This window comes from Capsicum annuum, chromosome 7, assembly GCF_002878395.1.
Source record: "Capsicum annuum cultivar UCD-10X-F1 chromosome 7, UCD10Xv1.1, whole genome shotgun sequence".
Taxonomy (NCBI): domain Eukaryota; kingdom Viridiplantae; phylum Streptophyta; class Magnoliopsida; order Solanales; family Solanaceae; genus Capsicum; species Capsicum annuum.
The window spans coordinates 212,529,752-212,548,724 of NC_061117.1; the positions used below are offsets into that span (position 1 = coordinate 212,529,752).

Consider the following 18,973-nt stretch of genomic DNA (forward strand, 5'->3'; position numbering starts at 1 on the left):
ATCTTTCAACAACTAGTGCAGCACATAATCAAAGCCATGGAATGTGGAATATCATATTGGTATAATCAAAGCCATGGAATGTGGAATATCATACTGGTATAGTGGTTGCAGATAACAAGTAGCATTGCCTCTGCTCATTCTAATATGCTACAGGAACTATGAAAAAAAGAATTCCGATAGCACCCGAACTTTCTAGTTGCAAGCCAAAGGAAGGAGTACTATCTGCGTACAGAACTTAAAACTAAAATAAACAATAAGCTTTTCCAATTACAACAGTCTACCAACACACAAATGTAGATATGAAGTTCCATTTGGCAGTTCTACAAGCCATTATTAAACATTTCTGACTAATTCTTAATATATAACATGACATTGCTTACAAGTACAAACTATAGTTTGTGCAGAATAAGTGGAGCACTGTATTGGGGTTGCGTAGTTATCATGGAATGAGGAGAATGCACATAAGATGGAGACAGTTCGAATGAAAAACTCTGTAGGATCATAGCCAAGGCCATCTTTGTTAAGGCATGTGGAGTTTTGATGATAGACATGTGAATGAAACATGTTGTGAAAGCTGGTCCATTCAAGTGTACAAAGAAAAGCTGTAGGCAAGGCTGCTGATAAGATGATACTGCGCATAGACAGGAGTGGATAAGCAAGAATATTCAGGAACCTTCTAAAACACTTATCACTTCAGTAAAGTGGAAGAAAAATGCAATATTCAGAAGTTAAGTTGATCTAGAAGTTCAACAATGAGAAGAGTTCTACAAGGATAAAGGATAAAGCAAAAAAGTCCTATTCAACCAGGGGAGGAGAAACGGCTACAACAAGAAGTGAAGTTACTTGATAGAAGAGAAAAGAAGAAAGAAGCATAAATCAACAAGGATTCTATCACAGGAGTAATTATCAGGGTGCATATATACAACAAAGCATGATCAAGTAATTCACTTAATGCACTGAAAAGAAAATCAACAATCAGCATAACAGTTCACATACTTGAAGAATAACCTGGTCCCTTACTTAGCAAGTTGTAGACTGTGTAGTAGGTAGGTTCTTTTTGTTGTAATGAGTCATTGTTCTAGTCTCAGTGACCTATAAACTGAGTTAGGAATCGTGTCTTGTCTTGAGAAGATTTGTGTTTTTGTAGCGATAGGAGTTAGAAGTTTTAATTCCTAGTTAACAAGAAGTCTTGTATTTCTGCTGATTGTTGAGGCTCAAGTATTATAGTGAAGTTAGGGTTAAATCCTGAAGAGGTACAGGTCGTGATTTTTTACACCCTTTTTGAGCTGGGTGTTTTCCACGTAAAAACACTGTGTTCAGTATTTACTTTTGTGAACCACGTTTACTTACTTGTTCCACAGATAGGCAATTAGTAAAGCTCATACTCTAACAAGTGGTATCAGAGCGAGGTTTTCTTAAATAAGGCTAATACCTAAGAAAAGATCAATATGATGAATTTCGCACCTCCTACTAGTCACAGTGAAGGTCAGTCAACTACTAGACCTCCACTTTTTGATGGCTCTTATTTTATCTGGTGGAAAGCAAGAATGAAGATATTCATTCAAGGTGAAGATTATGAATTATGGAACAGGATTACTGATGGTCCCACTATTCTAATGAAGACAGTTGATGGTGAACAAGTTGAGAAAGTTAGGAGTGAATTTACTCCAGATGACTTCTTGGCTTTGAAGAAAACTACAAAGGCTAAGAATATCTTGGTCTGTGGACTAGGACCCGCTGAATACAACAGGGTATCCACTTGCACCACTGCTAAGAAAATTTGGGATGCACTGGTAAATGCTCATGAAGGCACTTCTCAAGTCAGAAAGTTTAGGATCTCTCTCCTTTTCACTAAATATGAGGCATTCAAAATGAAGAAAAATGAAACCTTGCATGAAATGATGAATAGGCTTACCACTTTAACAAATGAGCTGACTTCTTTAGGAAAAGTCATCTCTAAGGAAGAACAAGTTGAAAAGGTACTGAGGTATTACCAAAATCAAAATGGAATGTCAAGGTGACTGTAATCAGAGAGGCGAATAAGGATCTTGAAGGTATGACTCTGGATGAACTAGTAGGGAACTTAAGAACTTATGAAATGGAAGTTGATGGAGTCAAAGAACGAGCAGGTCCTGATAAAATCTTAGCATTGAAGGATTAGGAGAGTGATGATGAATTTGAACTTGATAAGGAGCAAGTTGCCTTCATAACTAAGAACTTCAGAAAATTCTTCAAGAAGAAGAAGGGAACAGGTACTAAGAAACGTTCTAATGACAATCCAAATGGGAGATACAAATGTGTAAAAATTGATTATCAGATTAGGGAGTGTCCAGTCTGGGAATTGAATGGAAAAAATAAAGGGCTGAAAAGGAACTGAAGGCAAAAAGGAAAGAGGAGCATGCAATGATAGCAGCTGGGGATCTGATTTTGATGAAGGTGAAATTGGTAAAACTACATTCATGGATCTTAGGGATTCAAATCTAGATGAAGAAGATAAGCACTCTGAGGTAAGTATACTCGAACTCAAAGAAAAACTAAAATTGTTCTCTAAGTCAAAACTTATTTCCTTGATGAATGCATTGATTGATGATTTTCAAGAGTTAACCTCTGATAGGGATGAATTGTTCAATAGTCTGGCAAGTCTTAAATTTGATCTTATTGATTTAAGGTCTTGCTCAGATACAGTCGACAAGGAAAGTTGCATACTCAAGAAATAGGTTGTAGAACTTGAGATTTTAAACAATGATCTCAGTTCTGAAGTTCTCAATTTAACTCTTACTGAAAATGGAAAGAAGACCATGAGTAAAGAATAAGAAACTGCTGAACTTGAGCTTGTTAAATACAAACAAGAATGCCATAATTTAACTAAAAAATGAATGAGTTGAATCAGGAAATATCTAAACTCAAATTGGATTTTAAAAGGGCTAACAGGTGGACAAACTCCTCTAGAATTGTTCACAAATTAAGTGAGAAAAATTTCAATGAAAAGTCAGGTTTGGGATTCCACAAAAGTTTTAATGAACCAAAAGATTTATGTTTCATTTGTGGAAACCTTGTACATCCCACCATTGAATGTCCAGTAGCCGCAAAAAGCAGATTAGCCAGTCAAAATTTGGCTAACAGATCTTCTCAAATCAAAAGAAGCAAAACCAGTTCTGATCAGTTAAACAGGTTGCACTACATATTGCCATCATGGACTAAGAGAGATTTAATTCATCCTTTCACTCATAAATTAGGACCCAAGCTTGTCTGGGTTCCTAAGGCTAACCTTTGAATTCTTTTATAGGAGAAGGTGCAAGGAAAAAAAAGGCACTGGTATTTGGACAGTGCTTGCTCAAGACACATGACTGGTGATAAGAAAAAGTTCCTTTCACTATCTAAAATAAATGGAGGAGGAGTCTCTTTTGGTGATGGAAAAAAGGGAATCATAACTGGAATTGAAAAGATTGGCTCATCTGAGTCAAAAGCATTGGAGGATGTCTATCTTGTAGAAGGATTAATGCATAATCTGCTGAGCATCTTTCAGTTGTGTGATAAAGGTAATAAAGTTACTTTTACTGCTGCAGGAGTCAAGGTAAAAAAGATGGATACTAAAGAGGTTGTGCTTACTACAAGGAGATACAAAAATGTATACAAAGTTGACATCATGGTACTACCAGGACCAGAGTTGAATTGTCTAAGTGCTATAGAAAATGATCCCCTCCTTTGGCATAGAAGACTTGGTCATGCAAGTCTGAAACAACTTAACATACTTTCATCCAAACACATGGTATTGGGATTACCCAAGACCAAGTTCAAGAAAGAAAAGCTATGTAGTGCATGTGTAAGGGGGATGTAAGTAAGATCCTCTTTTAAATTAAAGAACCATGTTAGTACTACCAAGTACCTTGACCTGGTTCATATAGACTTATGTGGACCTATGAGACTTCAGGTGGAAAAAGGTATGTGCTTGTAATTGTTGATGACTATTCCAGGTTTACTTGGACTTTGTTTCTAGCCTCTAAAAAAGATGCCTTTGATGTTTTTGAAATCTTCATTAAGAAAATTGAAAAGAAACTGGGTACTTCTTTAGTTTCTATTAGGTCTGACCATGGTTCAAAATTTGAGAATGTAAAATTCTTGAAATACTGTTCAGCAAATAGTATAGATCACAACTTCTTAGCTCCTAGAACACCATAACAAAATAAAGTGGTGGAAAGGAAAAATAGAACCTTAGAAGATATAGATAGAACAATGATGCTCGCAGCAAATGTTGCTAAAAACCTTTGGGCTGAGGCTATAAGTACTGTAGCATATATCATAAATAGATAAATAATTAGGCCTTTGTTAGAAAAGACTCCCTATGAATTACTAAAAGGAAGAAAGCATAATATCTCTCATCATAGAATCTTTGGATGTAAATATTTCATACATAATAATGGAAAGGATAATTTTGTGAATTTGATGCTAAAAGTGATGAGAGAATCTTCTTAGAATATTCACTTCATAGTAAGGCCTATAGGGTTTTAAATAACAAAACTAACTGTGTTGAATAAAGAATGCATGTAATCTTTGATGAATCCTGTGTTAAGACTAACCTGCAGGAAGGAAGTGACACGAAGGAACATGTTGTATGACCTGTTGCATCAACTGGTGCTACCAAACATGGAGATATTTTGATAGGGGGAACTGAAGCTGAGGGCACAGTGATACGGGGAATTGAGCATACCCTAGTTCAGCACATCAACAATAATCCTGGTAGCACACCAAGCTTAATTCCAAAAGGATATAAGTATCAAGGATTACAACCCATTGAGAATGTTCTTGGATATAAGTATCAAGGATTACATCCCATTGAGAATATTCTTACTGATCTCTCATCTGGGGATCACCACAAGGTATGAATTGAGAAGTATGTATGCCTTCAAGGAATTCCTTTCAGAGATTGAGCCAAAGAAGATAACTGAAGCATTGCTTGATGCTATTGGATCATAGTCATGCAGGAAGAGTTGAATCAGTTTGAGAGAAGCAAAGTATAACACTTAGTTCCTCTCCCTAAAGACAGATCAGTAATTGGGACTAAATGGATGTATAGAAATAAAGTTGATGAGCATAGAACAGTTACAAGAAACAAGGCAAGATTGGTGGTTCAAGGATATAATAAAAAAGAAGGAATTGACTTTGATGAGACTTTTGCTCTTGTAGCAAGACTTGAAGCTATAAGATTACTTGTTGCTTTTGCTGCATACATGGATTTTATCCTTTATCAAATGGATGTGAAGAGTGTCTTCCTAAATAGAATTCTCAAGGAGGAAGTGTATGTTAAACAACCTCCAGGATTTAAAAGCAGGGAGTTTCCAAATCATGTGTACAAATTGGATAAAGCCTTGTATAGATTGAAACAAGCTCCAAGAGCTTGGTATGAGAGACTGTCAAAGTTTCTATTGGAAAATAGATATACCAGAGGTAAAATTGATAATACCCTCTTTTTGAAAACTAATGGGAAGGATTTGTTAGTTGTACATGTGTATATGGATGATATTATTTTTGGCTCAACAAATATGAGTATGACTTATGAGTTTGCCAAACTCATGAGTTTTGAATTTGAGATGAGTATGATGGGAGAGATGAATTACTTCTTAGGTTTACAAATAAAGTAGTCAGCTTCAGGGGCAATGATTCACCAACAAAAGTATGCCAAAGAGTTTCTCAAGAGATTCTCATGGAAGAGGCAAAAGAGATAAGTACTCCTATTGCCACTACCACAAAGTTGGAGTTGGATGAAACAACTTTAGATATAGAGAAAAAGATGTATAAAGGTATGATTGGGTTATTATTGTACCTCACAGCAAGCAGACTTGGCATTGTGTTCAATGTAGGTCTATGTGCCAGGTTTCAAGCAAAACCCAAAGATTCTCATCTAAAATCTGTGAAGAGAATCTTCAGATACTTGAAGGAAACCAGTGATCTTGGCTTATGGTACCCCAAAGGTAGTAACTTTAATTTGATAGGTTACTCAGATGCTGATTATGCAGGATATCTGGTGGACCAAAAAAGAACTACAGGAATGGCACACTTTTTTGGATTATGTTTGATTACCTGGTCCACTAAGAAGCAAAATTCAGTTGCTCTATCTACTGCTGAAGCTGAATATATTGCTGCAGGATCCTGTTGTGCTCAATTGCTATGGATTAAGCAACAACTCATGGATTTTGGTATAGATGTTAGTTGTATTCCTATTTTTAGTGATAATACCAGTGCTATTAACATAGCTAAAAATCTTGTTCAACATAAGAGAACCAAACATATTGATATTAGGCATCACTTTCTTAGAGATAATGTTGAAAAAAGTCATATATCCATTATGTTTTGTTCTACTAAGGAACAGATTGCTGATATTTTCACTAAGGCCTTGAGTAAAGAACACTTTGAAAAAAATAGGTTAGCCTTGAGGATGATTAAAATTGCATAAGTCTCCTTCAATGATTGACTAGAATAAGTTGATGTTACAAATGATTGTTTATCAATTTAGTCTCACTTATTAAGTTATGTATTCTAAGTCCAAGATTTTAGAGTATGGTTGATTAACATGTGTGTGTTGATTTTGTAGAAAGCCTTGATTACAGAAGCAATTTTGTCTATTTTGTCATTCAGGTATGCTTATTATTACTTCAAAGTAGCTTAAAGAGAAACAAGTTGTTTTCCTGGTTCCTTATTGGTCCATTTAAACCGCCAAAATACAAAGAGTCCCTTCCCTGTTTATAAAGTTGCCACTTCCTTTCCCATTAGGACTGAAACACTTATCATTATGCTCTGCCAAATACAGTCCCTCACCTCTTAAACTTCCTCATCCCTTTTCTCTTAAATACGCTTTCGATTGTTTTATTTCTACACTAAAAATTCTCTGCACTTTCTTCTTACTCAAGAATACCTTCTTGATTCAACAATGGCATCATCTTCTTCCTCCTCCACTGACTCTATTCCAAATCCTTTCACTACACTTATCCTTCATCCAAACATTACCTTACCTCCTTTAATTCCTCCTTCACTCTCCCAGAAATTCACCAATTTTGCTTCTTTTAGAAATTTCCCAAACCCTTTTGCCCAAATTTCTTCTCCTTCTCTATTCTCTTCGAAACCCTTCCTTCCTCCTATTATCCCACTCTAAATTATTGAAGATGATGATAATCCTAGTGACAGATATGACCTTCCTATTACAGAGTTAATCCCCAGAAGGTAAAGGTCCAAGTTCCCAAGAAAACCCCCTTTCATTCCTATCACTGTTCACAATACTGCCCTTCTAGAGCCTTCTCCAAATGTAGCTATCCCCCGCACTCCTCACACTCGAGGAATAAAACAATGAGAAGATGCATCCTTGGCTGAGGCTCTTTGAGCCAGCAAAAAAAAAAACGTGTGGCTACACCTGATTCCACCCCTCCTTATGCATCTTCTCCTGATCTTCTACTTCGATCTATCAGAAAGACAAAAACTATCATGGCCAAAGTTACAAAAACCTCGTTGCCCACAAAATCCTATTCTAAATCTACTCAAAAGGCCTTCTCCTCTTTAAAATTTCCTTCTACTATTAAAGGATCCTCCTCCTCAAAAGTTTCCCCTCCCAAGCCTTCTACTCGTCTCAAGAAATAGGTTACCCCACCTGTTCCTTCTGACTCATCTGACTCTAACTTTACTCCAGATGCTACTGATGAGTTAGAACCTGAGTTTGAAGTTCCCCACTCATATTCTCATCAGGATACTCCTAAGGCTCATCATCTTCACTTTAAAAAGAGGAAATTAAATAGAGGAAGGGTTTTTAGTGGTTTTAGGGGGCCTTATATGCAAGTGTTACTGGAAAAATTAGAGTTTCAAGGTTGGTCACATTTATTTCTTCAGGGTGATCTTCAGCGTAGATTTGCTAAACCTGAAGTGTATGAGTTTTATACAAATTGGGTGGGAATTGGTGAGTTGTTCTCCACCACTGTCAGAAAGGTTACCATGAACCTTTATGTTACTGACATTGCTAGGATTTTACGTATTCCTTCTGGGGGATGGGGTCACTATGTCAAAGGTGCCTGGCCTCCTCTGGATAATCTTTCTTCTGCCCTTGACATATGTAGAAAGTTTTCTGGAAATTCTAACTTGCTCCACCATAAAAGAATCCTTAAGAGGGAGATGTCCCCATTACATCAGCTCTATTTTGATCTGGTCCATAAAATAATTATCCCTAGGAAAGAGAGACAGTGTGTGGCTAGTTTTCTTAATCTTACACTCATGGAACTGTTGGATACTAAAGTAAGAATTGATCTGCCTCAACTCATACTAAAACATATGCAAAGGGTTTTACTTACGGAAATGAATGGACATGCTCTACCTTATCAATTCTGGCTCACCCCCATATTTGAGGACTTTGGTGTTTCTGTTCAAGTATGGTCTTCACAGACTACCAAATATATCATAGGGCATATTAATTATATAATGCTACATGTTTCCATGAAGAGTGTTGATAATCTGATGCAAAGATTGAGAAATTCATTGGCTGAGAAACAAGATGAGGTGGAAATTTCTCAGGCAACTTTGAAGGCTGCACAGGCTGCCCACGAAGAAGAAAAAGGGATCCTCCATGCTCAAATTGCTTCCCTTAAATCCTTGTTGAAAAAAAGAGAGCTGAAAATGCAGATGTTATTAGGAAACTTACCACTCTTATTCCCTCATCTTCCTCTACTTAGTCTCTTCACTGATATCTTAAGCCTATCTCATTTTATTCTTTTTTCTGACAGCTTGTTCTCTCTTAGTTTACTTTTTGGTATATGTAGTCATCTCTGCAAATGAATAAAATGGGCTTGGTTGTTCTACTATTTTCTTCTCCTGCTTTATCATATTGCATTCATGTTCCCTTATTCTGAATTTTGATTATCTTAGTGATAGCCTCAATGGCCATGAATTATTAGAATGTTTATCACTTGTTGATCCAGCTTTTTGATGATGTCAAAAAGGGAAAGAGTAGAGTAGGATATGCAATGCTTATAAATCAATGACTAACCTATTTCATTCTGTGCTAATCTTTTATTCAATGCCTTATTGAGTATGTTAGGGTTCTGTGATGTTCTGCTATGTTTGTCATCATCAAAAAGGGGGAATTTGTTAAGGCATATGGAGTTTTGATGATAGATATGTGAATGAAACATGTTGTGAAAGCTGGTTCATTCAAATGTACAAAGAAAAGCTGCAGGCAAGGCTGCTGATAAGATGATACTGCGTATAGACAGGAGTGGATAAGAAAGAATATTCAAGAACCATCTCAAACACTTATCACTTCAGTAAAGTGGAAGAAAAATGCAATATTTAGAAGTTGAGCTAATCTAGAATTCCAACAATGAGAAGAGTTCTGCAAGGATAAAGGATAAAGCAAAAAAGTCCTATTCAACCAGGGGAGGAAAAACGACTACAACAAGGAGTGAAGTTATTTGATAGAAGAGAAAAAAAAAGCATAAATCAACAAGGATTCTATCACAGGATTAATTATCAGGGTGCATATATACAACAAAGCATGATCAAGTAATTCACTTAATGCACTGAAAAGAAAATCAACAATCAGCATAACAGTTCACGTACTTGAAGAAGAACCTGGTCCCTTACTTAGCAAGTCGTAGACTGTGTAGTAAATAGGTTCTTTGTGTTGTAATGAGTCATTATTCTAGTCTCAGTGATCTATATATTGAGTTAGGAATCGTGTCTTCAAGTTGGGAACTCAAAGACTTGGGAACACTTGTCTTGAGAAGATTTGTGTTTTTGTAGCGATAGGAGTTAGAAGTTTTAATTCCTAGTTAACAAAAAGTCTTGTATTTCTATTAATTGTTGAGGCTCAAGAATTATAGTGAAGTTGGGGTTAAATGCTTTAGAGGTAAAGGTCATGATTTTTTACACTTTTCTTGAGCTGGGTGTTTTTCACGTAAAAATACTATGTTCAGTATTTACTTCTATGAACCACATTTACTTCCTTATTCCATAGATAGGCAATTAGTAGGGCTCATACTCTAACAATCTTTGCTTCTAACATAGCAAAATTTTGTCCAATGCATATTTTGGGACCAGAGCCAAATGGAAGTAATATGCATTGACCCTTTGTTGCACTTGACACTCCTTCTTTGAATCTCTATGTGTTGAAATTATTTGCATCTTCACCCCATATGTCTTCATCGTGATGCAATAACACCGGTGGTAAGTAGAGTAATACACCTGTTGGTAAAGAGAGATCTCCTAATATAGTATCTTTATTAGGCCATCGGATAATTGACATTATTGGGGGGTATAACCTTAAAGACTCATACAAGATCATTGTAACCTGCATCAGAAAGTTCTCCATCAGTTTCATATAGCATGAAAACTTTTATGCCAAAACTATTCCCAGTAAAGTACTCATTTAGCTTGCAATCAGTCTACAAACGAGAAAGCTATGTTTTATCATCTAGAGTTTTAACTATATGGTTTCAATGTACCACTGCACCCACTACTCTTTTGTGAAAATGAGTGTGAACATAGTTTCACTACAATTTTTTCCTAAAAATTGTTTGAGTTTAAGCATAAGCAATTGTTGCAGTCACACCCACTGTTGATATACTATAACTGCCCCTACTAGGACGGATTCCAATAACATTATGAAAGCATGGTCATAGAATTGACTTTCCTAGGGAAAACATGGCTATATATAGTCACCACCTTGTAGCATTAACAGCTAGAAAGTCCATGGCTGACGAATTGAACCAACTTCTGATAATACTTACAACTTTTAGATGATTCAATCTATCAAAATCTAGATCCTGACTCCCAAAGACTTGCAACACCTCTTCTCTGGACCGCACCTGCCAATCTTGATACCTACTCAACAAAATTAGAGTCCATACAAGCAATACTGATGTAGTCTCTTGGCCAGCAAAATAGAATAATTTGCATTCTTGAATGACTTTTTCGGTGCTCATTACAAAATCATTGTTTCCATGCTCTCCGACTTCATTAAAATATGATTCCAGCAATATGCCAATTAGATCCTCATTATTCACCTCTCCTCCTTTGATTTCCTTCACTTTTTTTATCAATAATACCTCTAATTGAGGCCTGAATATCCTTTTCAATTTCCTTCATTCTTCTGTTCCTCTTTATTGGCAAAAACCTATGAAATAGTTTAATATATAAGAAATCAGAAAAGGGAAAGAGACATACATCAATAAATTATCGAACATGAGAGTGAGGTCTTATTATGTTGTGCTTCCCAATGAGCTTTGAATTGGAGCCTATGACTATATAGTTAAAGCAAATCTTTTTACCTGTCTCCTGGGATATAAACAGAGTTCAAAGCTTCTATAAAATACTGAGCTTGTTCATTTGGAAGTTCAAATATCCTTCTACCTTCTTCATAGCTACTGCTAAAAGTTGTTCAAGAGATCACATTGATAGTCAGTTGTTGAAGGTGAGGCCTGTTGAAAGAAGAAGAAAGAGCAACAAGTTCAATGTAACAGTTAATCTGTTTCAGGAAGTTAGTTATTTAACTAACTGTGTGAAGTATAGTTGATAGATTTAGTTAGGAATTTATCTTCTAGATCCTTCCATGTAACAATATATGTACATGCTACTCACTATGTGTAAAGATAAGAAAACACAAGATTCAATCAACGATCAAGCTCTCTATTCCATTTCTTCTCTGTTCTCTCTTCTTCCTTCTTCTCTAATCTACAACTTACAGAGTTCATATTCCAAGAACTTTGATTCTGTTTATAGTATCAAAGCCATGCAATTTTATGCTTACTTTTAAGATTAAGTTTTAGCTTCCGCGACATTCAGTTTCAAGAATCTAAAGAAATTGATTTACAACAATGGTGCTACCTTCTAAAAAAGGTGCAAATATTGAGGAATCTTCAAGCTCAGCAAATGGTGAAATAGGTGCACAAAACTCTATTGGAGTCGTCTACAATCACCCTCTGTTCTTGCATCCCTCAAATGTAAGTGGTTTAAGATCATTTCATTTCAATTAACTGGAATTGAAAATTTCTCAATGTGGTTTCAATCTATGAGACTCTCACTGTTAGGAAGGAACAAACTAGGAATGGTAGATGGTTCGTGTTCCAAGGACAAATTCTCTCCTGAATTGGGAAATCACTGGGAAAGAGTAAATGTCGTTGTTCTCTCTTGGATCATGAGTGCAGTAGCTAAGAGCTTTCTTGGAGCTATAATGTATGCTACAAGTGCTCAAGCAGTCTGGAATGATCTCTGTGAGAGATTTAATAAGATTGATGGGTCAAGAATTTCAATCTTCACACGAAGATAGCTACTCTATCCCAGGGAACAACTTTTGTATCTCTCCGTTACTCAAGACTGAAAGACCCATGGGGAGAATTTAAAGTTTTAATGCCTATTCCAGGTTGCAACTGTGAAACATCAAAAGATTATGCTGCTCATCTCCATAAATTAAAGTTGTTTCAATTCTTGATGGGGTTAAATGAGTCATATGGCCAAGCAACAAGCCAGATATTGCTTATGAATCCACTACCAACTATTAACCAAGCTTATGTTATGGTAATCACAGATGAGAGTCAAAGATCTATAGGTGCTCCAACTGGTATTCTTGGTGCTAATCCAACCTCTATAGGATATGAGTCTGCTATGTTCTATAGAGCCAATGATCTTTATCCTAAAGGAAATGAGTCAACAGTGTTTACCAGAGGAGTATAATAAAATAAACAATTCAAAAAGAGTCACACTCTTTACTGTGAAATCTGCAAGATTAGAGGCCATACAAGGGAGAATTGCTGGAAAGTGGTTGGTTACCCTGCTGATTTCAAATTCAAAAAGAAAATTGGCACTAGTGTAGGTACAAATATAGTCTGCAATTCTAACATAGAAAATGCAGGACATATGCAGACCCCTTACTCCATACTACCTCAAGATACTAGTATTACAACTGTTGTCAAGTCCATGTTAGGAGGAGCTGCATATCAACCAACTCCATGCACCTTCACTAATGAACAATATGCTCGAATTCTACAGCTACTACACAAAGAAGACATGGCTAAGTATTCAGCTCATGCTGCAGGTAAAATGGTAGAGTCAATAAGCTCCACCAGTAAGGGTCCATGGATTATAGACATAGGTGCAACCAATCACATGGTTGCAAATCTCAATGCCTTAATCAAAACCTCTATATCTAACAGTGAAGCGCCAAAAAGAGTATACCTACCAAATGGTGATATATCTCTAGTCACAAATGTTGGTTTATGCAATGTGTTTGGACAAGACACTATCATAAATGTTTTTCACCTCCCTTAGTTTAAATTAAACTTACTGTTAGTATCTAAACTTACAAAAGAATCACATTGTTTAGTTGCTCTTTATCCTGATTTATGTGTGTTTTAGGATCTTTACAGTGGGAAGGTGAAGGGGATTGGTAGAGAAGCTGATGGATTATATGTTCTTGCTAACACTACTATGAATGATGCTGCAATAATTACACAAAGATCTGATGTACTTACTGATTCGACCACTACATCTATCTGTGATTTTGTTATTGATAGTGTAAATCTAAACATAGCCTAATGGCATAAAAGACTAGGACATGCCTAAACTAAAGTACATAAGAGAGTTCTATCCATAGATAATAGCATATCTGCCAATAAGATCATTGAGTGTGTAGTTTGCCCATGTGCAAAGCAAGTTAGGCTTTCTTTTCCTGCTTCATGTATTAAGACTTCTAGCACATTTGAATTGTTACACATGGATGTATAGGGGCCCTACAAAGTTCCCACAATTGAAGGAAATAGATACTTTTTAACAATAGTTGATGACTACTCTAGAATGACTTGGATATATTTACTTAAGCTTAAGTATGATGTGTGTGTGTCACTTTCTCAGTTTATTCAGTATGTCAAGACTCATTTTCATAAGAATATTAAAATCATTAGGTCTGACAATGGTTTTGATCTTGTAAACTCAGTATGACATGCTTTATTTACAAAACTAGGCATCATCCATTAAACAACTTATGCCTACAACCCTCAACAAAATGGAGTGGCTGAGAGAAAACACAGGCACATTTTAGAAGTCACTAGGGCCCTTTGATTTCAAGGCGCAATGCCTATAAATTCTGGGGTTTGTGTGTCAAAGTAGTAGTATATATAATCAATAGGTTGCCTATAGTTATACTAGATCACATGTCACCATATGAGAAAGTATATGGAAAAAAACCTGCTATTGGTCATATGAGAACTCTAGGTTGTCTATGCTATGCTAAAATAGTTCAACAATCAAATAAATTGTAATCTAGAATAAGAAAATGTATATTAATGGGCTATTCAAAAAATCAAAAGGGATATTTACTGTATGATCATGCTAATAAAATATTTTTTGTCAACAGAGATGTCAACTTCAGAGAAGAAGTATTCCCTTTCAAAGAAAAAGCTACTCAAACTCAACATCTCATAGCTGTTAAACTCAATGAGACATTGTCTAATTGGTCAGACTTATATACACCTGACACAATGCTCTCACATAATACAAAAACTACTCAAAGACCAATAGTGAAACATACTAATCCTGGGGTGCAGGCAGAAGCTACACCAGTGCAAGATGATCAGGATCAAACATCAAATATGCCTCAAGCAGAGGAGTAAGTACAGGTTGTTGCAAGGAGGACGGTCAGAACTAGAAAGGCTCCTTTATGGCTCAAGGATTTTATGTCTCTCAACATACATCAGGAAGAACCTTATGTTTTAGGTAAATACATGACATGTGATAGACTATCTCCCAAGTACCAGACTTGCATAGCATATTCATCCACTACCATTGAACCTGCCACTTATAATGAGGCACTGAAAGATCTTAGGTAGATGAAGCAATGAAAACTGAGATTGCAACACTTGAAGAAAATCACTAGTCTACCTAAAGGTAAGAAACCTATAGGCTGTAAATGGAACTTCAAAATAAAATACAAAGCTACTGGTGAGGTAGAAAGATTCAAAGCAAGGTTGGTTGCTAAGGGTTATAGCCAACAAGAAGAAAGTGATTTTCAATAGACATTCTCATCTGTTGTTATGATGAAAACAGTGAGAACAATTCTTGCCATTGCAGCTCGAAAGCATTGGTTCATATGCCAAATGGATGTCTACAATGCATTTTTGCAAGGTGACCTTCTTGAAGAAATTTACATGGACCTGCCACAGGGTTCAAGAGCCAGGGGGAGAAGAAACTAGTGTGTAGACTCTCAAAGTCCCTATATGGTCTCAAGAAGCCTCCCAGGAGTGGAATGCCATAGAGTCAGCTAGATCACTCTCTATACATAAAGCACAATAGTGAAGGTACTATGATTGTCTTAGTCTATGTAGATGATATGTTAATCACAGGAGACACTCTAAGACTGATTGAAGACACAAAAGACAAACTTCAGCAAGCCTTCAAGATGAAAGATCTAGGTGAACTCAATTTTTTCTTAGGTATTGAATTTGCAAGATCAAAATAAGGTATTCTAATGCACAAGAGAAAATATGTATTAGAGCTTGTATCTAAATTGGGACTTGGTGCTGCTAAAACAGCTGCTACACTTATAGACACAAAGATCAAGCTGACTACTAAGGAGTATGATGATCATATCTATAAAAATGAGCAAGGACCCACTGATCCACCAGCTAATCTGCATGCTTATTAGAAAATCATAGGAAAACTATTGTATCTCACTATGACCAGACCTGATAGTGCTTATAGTGTCCATACTTTCAGTCAATTTCTATAACAACCAAAAAAATCCCACATGGATGCTGCTATCAGACTAGTCAAACACATTAAGAAGAAACCTGGACAAGGAGTATTAATGTCAAGCCAAGCAAATGCAGAAGTCTCTGCATACTTTGATGCAGATTGGGCATCATGTTTATTCTCAAGAAGATCTGTCACTGGCTACTTGGTAAAGTTAGGAGAATCTATTGTTTTTTGGAAATCTAAGAAGTAGAACACAATTTCCAGGAGTTTAGCTGAAGCTGAATACAGAAGCATTGCGGCAACTGTGGCTGAACTTATCTGGTTTCAAGACTATTAAAGGAGATTGGGATTAATGTCAAATAGCCTACAAAAATTCACATTGATAGCAGGTCAGAAATACAAATTGCATCCAATCCTGTATATCATGAAAGAACCAAACACATTGAAATAGACTGCCACCTCATGAGGGAGAAGATCACTCAAGGACTAGTTACAGTCAACTATATTCCTTCCAGGGATCAACCAGCTGATGTGCTAACTAAGGGCCTCAAAAGATCTCAACATGAAAATTTAATGTCCAAGCTAGGCATCCTAAATCTATATGGGATCACCTAGATTTATGGGGAGTGTTCAAAAAAGAAGAAAGAGCTACAAGTTCAATGTAACAGTTAATCTGTTCCAGAAAGTTAGTTATTTAACTAACTGTGTAAAGTATAGTTGATAGAGTTAGTTAGGAAGTTAGCTTCTAGATCCTTCCATGTAACAATATATATACACACTACTCACTACATGTAAAGCTAAGAAAACATAAGATTCAATCAATGATCAAGCTCTCCATTCCATTTCTTCTTTGTTCACTCTTCTTCCTTCTTCTCTAATCTACAACTTACAGAGTTCATATTCCAAGAACTCTGATTCTGTTCAAGGACATACATCTATCTTATATGAGCCCTCAACTGAAACAATATCTTCCCATTTGCACAGCATCTCTGTGCAGCTCAAACTAAAAGCTGGAACCATATGTTATTTAAGAAATGGTTAAGAGAAAAAAATGATGGGACTGTCTTCAAAATTTATAGACTTTGTATTCAGGAACGCAAGATGAATTGTTCCAAACAAATACATTAAAAGGAAATCTCAATTAAGTTGACATTTCATTGAAAAGAAAAGAAAATAGAAAAGGATAACTTGATCAAACAAAATATATTGCAGTTGCAAACCTTTAGCTTCTTTAGATGGAAAACAGGATTGATGATTTTTCTATGTTTGGACCATTTGTCTTCCTCACGACTTACCAGTCCTTGTAACAAAAACTTGGCTAATGGACTTGTGTGAGGCTTTTGATATAGATAGTTTTTGGAGAATACTTCTTTTACAAGTTTAGGTTCCATGATAAACACTAGCAGTTTTGGACCAAACCATATATAGGATCTTTTCCCTGCAAGTAGAATATTTCCCTATTAATTACTCCGACTTAAAGACGAATACCTATACAACTTAAGAAATGAAACTAACAGAGCTCAAAATATAAATAAAGAAAGAAAGAAGGCGCATAATGTAGCTTCTTCAAATCATATTATCATGACTTGAACCGAGGCCCTGACCGTGTGAGCATCTCGAACTATGAAGGCTTGAGAGCCCTTCTGATTGGCAGTCACAAGGAACGTTCACATATTATAAAGAAACACAGAAAACATAGTAAAAATGGAAATCATGGTCATCTTCTTATTAATACTAAAAAATACTAATGTGAGTCCATAAACATTCAAAACATCTAACATTAGTCTGCGAAATCTCTAACAACATGAAACAACTTCTATCTGAACACTAGGACAAGGCCCTCAGCCAAACTTTGAACTATAATCAAATGACCCATAATAAGGCCTTCTAAAATAAGAGAGACTCACCAACTGCAACTTTCGACAATAATTCTACTGCTTAGCGGGACCCCTGGACTATGCCTTAGATCCTGAAATATAGGGGTCAATACAGATGTACTGGTACACAGAACAATCCAAAAACAAAATATATTTGTATACAACATAGGTGAGAGCATTTCGTAAATCATGTCGACATAAAACAATAAAGCACATGGGCAGTTTTAATAGACTTCAAAACTACTCTGTAAATCGTAACTCCTTTCTTTGTTTTACATCTGAGCTAGGTGGTACACCCTACAATTCTTATATTCCACGGACTATATGAAATCCACCCTTAACTCAGCGGCCAAGCCCCCAACCAAAGTTTTCCACAAAGGTTGGAGTTTCTAATTCTGATACGTCACAGGGCACTAGGCCAGCATATAATCCCTCTTTGGGGATATAATAAACCCATATCGGCAAAACACGATTTCGGGTATTGAGTTATCTAAACTCATGTCTTCTTCAGGTAACCACCTAACCCTCTTTAAGCCCATTTTTATTCTATTCTAAACATGCATCTTTCAAAAATAAAAATCTAAAAATCTGAATAAAATCTGAATTCTATTTTATTCTGAGTCTGTTATAGCATTATCCGCTTTGGTATTGTTATACCAAGACTTGCAAGTCATATACATAGCCATATCATAATATGCTTAGTTCTTTCAATCCAATCGACTCAGTTGACCACCAAAAATATTTAACAATATACGAAGTTCTTATTTCAAAACATGTCAAATTATGCAAAGATTCTCTCTTTTCAATAGTTCAACAAATGATGGTCAATTTCTCAAAACAATCGTGCAATTCTTTCGATTATCACATTTAGCATTTACAAAAGTAAAATATCCCTCTCTTCAATTCACAACCAATATAAAGTTTGTAAATAATAGTAAAACCCTTGAGTCATGCTTTAAGACATGCATTGAATAACCCTTAACTTGTAAATCAAGAAGTAACATAATAAGAGAGAGAAATTCATTCTTCATGCTCTCAATTAATATTTCAAAACTAAAAACATGTATTTACATATACACGAAAAAAATTTAAATTCAATGTAAGGCCTCAAGACCACAACTCTATATCATTGGAAGAGTTCACAATGCATACTCTTTAATGTAATTCAAAACCCTTCATAAATACATGATTTCTCAACATTCAAAACATTACTAAAATAATTTCACCATGCCCATGAAGTTTAGGAAAGCCTCACGTACCTTAATTACGAAGAATTCATGAAGAAATTTGACTCTTTAAGCTTGAATGACCAAACCCTAGGTTTCTTTTTCTCCTCTTATGTTTAAGGAAGATAACTAGGGATTTTGAGAGTGTTTAAA

The 18,973-nt window shown here is 35.8% G+C and overlaps 1 pseudogene; it reads right to left on the reverse strand.

The window, feature by feature from the left end:
- Positions 1–389: 389 nt before the first annotated feature.
- Positions 390–18,973, reverse strand: part of LOC107877339 — a 26,839-nt pseudogene continuing 8,255 nt past the window's right edge.